This window comes from Triticum aestivum, chromosome 6B (assembly GCF_018294505.1).
Source record: "Triticum aestivum cultivar Chinese Spring chromosome 6B, IWGSC CS RefSeq v2.1, whole genome shotgun sequence".
In the NCBI taxonomy this organism is placed as follows: domain Eukaryota; kingdom Viridiplantae; phylum Streptophyta; class Magnoliopsida; order Poales; family Poaceae; genus Triticum; species Triticum aestivum.
The window spans coordinates 649,656,698-649,663,740 of record NC_057810.1 but is presented as its reverse complement, the minus strand read 5'-3'; positions in this window follow the sequence as shown (position 1 = coordinate 649,663,740).

Below are 7,043 nucleotides of genomic sequence, written 5' to 3'. Positions count from 1 at the left end.
GGGCCTAGGGGGCACACCAGCCCACTATGGGCTGGCTCCCCTCCCACTTCAGCCCATGGGGACCTCCGGGGTGGGTGGCCCCACCCGGTGGACCCCCGGGACCCTTCCGGTGGTCCCGGTACAATACCGGGTGACCCCGAAACTTTCCCGATGGCTGAAATACCACTTCCTATATATAATTCTTTACCTCCGGACCATTCCGAAACTCCTCGTGATGTCCGGGATCTCATCCGGGACTCCAAACAACATTCGGTATACTGCATACTCATATTCATACAACCCTAGCGTCACCGAACCTTAAGTGTGTAGACCCTACGGGTTCGGGAGACACGTAGACATGACCGAGACGGCTCTCAGGCAATAACCATCAGAGGGATCTGGATACCCATGTTGGTTCCCACATGCTCCTTGATGATCTCATCGGATGAACCACGATGTCGAGGATTCGAATAACCCCGTATACAATTCCCTTTGTCATTCGGTACGTTACATGCCCGAGACTCGATCGTCGGTATCCCAATACCTCGTTCAGTCTCGTTACCGGCAAGTCACTTTACTCGTACCGTAATGCATGATCCTGTGACAAAACACTTGGTCACTTTGAGCTCATTATGATGATGCATTACCGAGTGGGCCCAGAGATACCTCTCCGTCATACGGAGTGACAAATCCCAGTCTCGATCCGTTTCAACCCAACAGACACTTTCGGAGATACCTGTAGTGCACCTTTATAGTCACCCAGTTACGTTGTGACGTTTGGTACACCCAAAGCACTCCTACGGTATCCGGGAGTTGCACGATCTCATGGTCTAAGGAAGAGATAGACATTGAAAAAGCTCTAGCAAAACGAACTACACGATCTTGTGCTATGCTTGGAATTGGGTCTTGTCCATCACATCATTCTCCTAATGATGTGATCCCGTTGTCAATGACATCTAATGTCCATAGTCAGGAAACCATGACTATCTGTTGACCAACGAGCTAGTCAACTAGAGGCTCACTAGGGACATATTGTGGTCTATGTATTCACACGTGTATTACGATTTCCGGATAATACAATTATAGCATGAATAAAAGACAATTATCATGAACAAGGAAATATAATAATAATGCTTTTATTATTGCCTCTAGGGCATATTTCCAACACCGCCCACCACCCTCCCCCGCCCATGGTCGATGCCCCGCCGAATTTCGGCGCCAAGACGTTGACCAGCCCGCAAAGGTAAAGAAGAAGGCGACCAAGAGTCCGAAGAAGCCGTGGTCGGAACTCACGCTAGTGGAACTCGCAAAGATGGACGCGGAATCGGCGAAGAGAAGGAACCGGAGGCCGGTCGTCAAGGGAAAGAAAGCCGCGACAAAGTTCGCCGCCGAACGTGCTGCATTGGAGGCTGCACGATGCTACGTCTTGAGCTTGCGTTGGTTTTCCTTGAAGAGGAAAGAGTGATGCAGCAGAGTAGCATAAGTATTTCCCTCAGTTTTTGAGAACCAAGGTATCAATCCAGTAGGAGGCTCCTCAAAAGTCCCACGCACCTACACAAACAAACAAAGAACTCACAACCAACGCAATAAAGGGGTTGTCAATCCCTTCACGGCCACTTGCGAAAGTGAGATCTAAAAGAGATAGTATGATAAGATAAATATATTTTTGGTATTTTATAATACCGATGCAAAAAAAGTAAAGATGCAAATAAAAGTAGATTGGAAGAAAATATGATGGGAGATAGACCCGGGGGCCATAGGTTTCACTAGAGTCTTCTCTCAAGATAGCATAAGTATTACGATGGGTGAACAAATTATTGTCGAGCAATTGATAGAAAAGCGAATAATTATGAGATTATCTAGGCATAATCATGTATATAGGTATCACGTCCACAACAAGTAGACTGACTCCTGCCTGCATCTACTACTATTACTCCACACATCGACCGACTCCTACCTGCATCTAGAGTATTAAGTTCATAAGAACAGAGTAACGCCTTAAGCAAGATGACATGATGTAGAGGGATAAACTCATGCAATATGATATAAACCCCATCTTTTTATCCTCGATGGCAACAATACAATACGTGCCTTGCAACCCTTTCTGTCACTGGGTAAGGACACCGCAAGATTGAACCCAAAGCTAAGCACTTCTCCCATGGCAAGAAAGATCAATCTAGTAGGCCAAACCAAACTGATAATTCGAAGAGACTTGCAAAGATAACTCAATCATACATAAAAGAATTCAGAGAAGATTCAAATATTATTCATAGATAAACTTGATCATAAACACACAATTCATCGGATCTCGACAAACACACTGCAAAAAGAGATTACATCAAATAGATCTCCACAAGAGAGGGGGAGAACATTGTATTGAGATCCAAAAAGAGAGAAGAATCCATCTAGCTAATAACTATGGACCGGTAGGTCTGTGGTAAACTACTCACAACTCATCGGAAGGGCTATGGTGTTGATGTAGAAGCCCTCCGTTGTCGATTCCCCCTCCGGCATAACACCGGCGAAGGCTCCAAGATGGGATCTCGTGGATACAGGAAGTTACGGCGGTGGAAATTATGTTTTGGGTGCTCCCTGGATGTTTTCAGGGTATGTAGGCTTATATAGGAGGAAGAAGTACGTCGATGGCCGCCCGAGGGGCCCACGAGACACGGGGCGCGCCCTACAGGGGGGGCGCCCTCCTATCTCGTGGCCACCTTGGCTGCTTCTTGACTTGCACTCCAAGTCATCTGGATCACATTCGTTCCAAAAATCACGCCTCCGAAGGTTTCATTCTGTTTGGACTCCGTTTGATATTCCTTTTCTTCGAAATACTGAAATAGGCAAAAAAACAGCAATACGGGCTGGGCCTCTGGTTAGTAGGTTAGTCCCAAAAATGATATAAATGTGTAAAATAAAGCCCATAAACATCCAAAAGGGGTAATATAATAGCATGGAACAATCAAAAATTATAGATACGTTGGAGACGTATCAAGCATCTCCAAGCCTAATTCCTGCTTGTCCTCGAGTAGGCAAATGATAAAAAGAGATTTTTTGATGTGGAATGCTACCTAGCATAATTCTCAATGTAATTTTCTTTAATGTGGCATGAATGTTCAGATCCAAATGATTCAAGATAAAAGCTTATAAAAAATAAAAATAAAAATATTTCGAAGCATACTAACAAATAATCATGTCCTATCAAAATAGCATAGCCAAAGAAAGCTTATCCCTACAGAATCATATAGTTAGGCCATGCTTCATTTTCATTACACAAAATGCTCCCATCATGTACAAGCCCGATGATGAGCCGAGCAATGGTTTCATACTTTTTAACGCGCTTCAGCTTTTTCAACTCTTACGCAATACATGAGCGCAAGCCACAGACATAGCACTATGGTGGTAAATGGTGGTTGTTGTAAGGACAAAAAAGGGGGAAGATAGTCTCACATCAACTAGGCGTATCAACAGGCTATGGAGATGCCCATCAATAGATATCAATGTGAGTGAGTAGGGATTGCCATGCAACGGATGCACTAGAGCTATAAATATATGAAAGCTCAAAAAAAAGAACTAAGTGGGTGTGCATCCAACTTGCTTGCTCACGAAGACGTAGGGCATTTTGAGGAAGTCCATCATTGGAATATACAAACCAAGTTCTATGATGAAAAATTCCCACTAGTATATGAAAGTGACAATATATGAGACTCTCTATCATGAAGATCATGGTGCTACTTTGAAGCACAAGTGTGGAAAAGGAGATAGTAGCATTGTCCCTTCTCTCTTTTTCTCTCATTTTTTCTTTTCCTTTTTTTCTTTTTCTCTCTTTTTTTTTCTTTTTTTTCTTTGGCCTCTCTTTTTTTTGGCCTTTCTCTTTTTTTCTTTTTGTAAAGTCCGAAGTCTCATCCCAACTTGTGGGGGAATCATAGTCTTCATCATCCTTTCCTCACTGAGACAATGCTCTAATAATGAAGATCATCACACTTTTATGCATTTACAACTCAAGAATTACAACTCAAAGCTAGAACAAGATATGACTCTATATGAATGCCTCCGGCGGTGTACCGGGATATGCAATGAATCGAGAGCAACATGTATGAAAATTATGAAGGTGGCCCTGCCACAAATACGATGTCAACTACATGATCATGCAAAGAGAAATATGACAATGATGAAACGTGTCATAATAAACGGAATGGTGGAAAGTTGCATGGCAATATATCTCGGAATGGCTATGGAAATGCCATAATAGGTAGGTATGGTGGCTGTTTTGAGGAAGGTAAATAATGGGTTCAATACCGGCGGAAGTTGCGCGGTAATAAGAAAGGATAGCAAAGTGGAAGGATGAGTGTGCGTATATCCATGGACTCACATTAGTCATAAAGAACTCATATACTTATTGCAAAAGTCTACTTAGCCCTCGAAGCAAAGTACTACTACGCATGCCCCAAGAGGGATAGATTGGTAGGAAAAGACCATCGCTCGTCCCCGACTGCCACTCATAAGGAAGACAATCAAAAGAGCACCTCATGCAACAAATTTGTCACACAACTTTTACCATACGTGCATGCTACGGTACTTGCCAACTTCAACAAAATTATTTCTCAATTTCATAATTATCCACTAGCATGACCCTAACATTACTACCTTTATATCTCAAAACAATTATCAAGCAACAAATTGATCATAGCATCCAATTCAATTTCTATGATAGTTTTTATTATACCCAACTTGGATGCTCATCATTCTAGGACCAAATTTGTAACCAAAGCAAATACCATGCTGTTCTAAAAGACTCTCAAAATAATATAAGTGAAGCATGAGAGACTAATAGTTTCTACAAAATCAAGCCACCGCCGTGCTCTAAAAGATATAAATGAAGCACTAGAGCAAAAACTATCAAGCTCAAAAGATATAAGTGAAGCACATAGAGTATTCTAGAAAATTCTAATCAAATAGGCTTCTCCCAAAAGATGTGTACAGCAAGGATGATTGTGGTAAACTAAAAAGCAAAGACTAATATAATACACGACGCTCCAAGCAAAACACATATCATGTGGCAAATAAAAATATAGCTCCAAGTAAAGTTACCAATGAACGAAGACGAAAGAGGGGATGCCTTCCCGGGGCACCCCCAAGCTTAGGCTTTTGGATATCCTTGAATATCTTGGGGTGCCATGGGCATCCCCAAGCTTAGGCTCTTGCCACTCCTTATTCCATAGTCCATAAAAGCTTTACCCAAAACTTGAAAACTTCACAACACAAAAGTCAACAGGAAATCTTATAAGCTCCGTTAGTGAAAGAAAACAAAACCACCACATAAGGTACTATAATGAACTCATTATTTACTTATTTTGGTGTTAAACCTACTGTATTCCAACTTCTCTATGGTTTATAAACTATTTTACTAGCCATATATGCATCAAAATAAGCAAACAACACACGAAAAACAGAATCTGTCAAAAACAGAACAGTCTGTAGCAATCTGTAACTAACGCAAACTTATGGAACTCTAAAAATCCTACAAAAATAGGACATACTGGAAATTTTGTTTATTGATCAGCAGAAAAAATAATCAATAGAAAAGCACATTTCTGTGAGTTATTGAATTTTTTCTTGTGAGCGCAAAGTTTCTGTTTTTCAGCAGAATCAAATCAACTATCATCATAGTTTATCCTATAGGTTCTACTTGGCACAAACACTAATTAAAAAATTAAACACATCTAAACAGAAAGTAGATGCAATATTTATTGAATAACAGCAAGGAAAAATATTGGGTTGTCTCCCAACAAGCGATTTTCTTTAAAGCCTTTTAGCTAGGCATTGATAATTTTAAAGATGCTCGCATGAAAGACAAGAACTGAAGCACAAAGAGAGCATCCTGAAACACGTGACAAACACATCTAAGTATAACATACTTCCTATGCATAGGCATATTATAAGCAAACAAATTTGCAAGGCAAGCAAAAACTAGCATATGCAAGGAAGAAGAAAGAGACGATAGCAATCTCAACATGACGAGAGGTAATTTAATAAGATAAAAATTTCTACAACCATATTTTCCTCTCTCATAATAATTACATGTAGGATCATAGGCAAATTCAACAAAATCGCTATCACATAACATATTCTCTACATGATCCACATGCATGCAAAGTTGAAACTCTTCCAAGATAGTGGGATTAACATTAACTAAAGTCAAGACCTTTCCAAACCCACTTTTATCAAAAATATCATAAGATTGAACATACTGCAAATATGTGGGATCTAAAGTTGACACTCTTCCAAACCCACTTTCATATTATTGCAAACACTATTATCAATCTCATATTCATCATGGGGCTTAAATAAATTTTCAAGGTTATAAGAAGAATCACCCCAATCATAATCATTGAAACAAGTAGTAGACATAGCAAAACTAGCATCCCCAAGCTTAGGGTTTTGCATATTATTAGCACAATTGACATCAAGAGAATTTATAGGAAAATCATTGCAGTCATGCTTTTTATTCAAGGAGTTATCGTGAATCTCTTCATAAATTTCTTCATCATAATTTTCAGATTCACAAATTTCAAGCAAAACTTCATAAAGATAATCTAGTGCACAAAACTCACTAGCAATTGGTTCAACATAATTGGATCTCTTAAAGATATTAGCAAGCGGATGAGGATCCATAGATCTTAGGTTCTCTGTTTAGCAATAAATAAGCATCTACTCCAACCAAACGAGCAAACAAAAGGGCAAGCAAAAGAGAGGAGAAGATTGGGAAAGAGAGGGCAAATAAAACGGCAAGGGTGAAGTGGGGGAGAGGAAAACGAGAGGCAAATGGCAAATAAAGTAAATGCGAGGGAGATGAGTTTCTGATGGGTACTTGGTATGTCTTGACTTGAGCGAAGACCTCCCAGGCAACGGTGCCAGAAATCCTTCTTGCTACGACTTGAGCTTGCCTTGGTTTTCCTTGAAGAGGAAAGGGTGATGCAGTAGAGTAGCGTAAGTATTTCACTCAGTTTTTGAGAACCAAGGTATCAATCCAGTAGGAGGCTCCTCAAAAGTCCCACGCACCTACA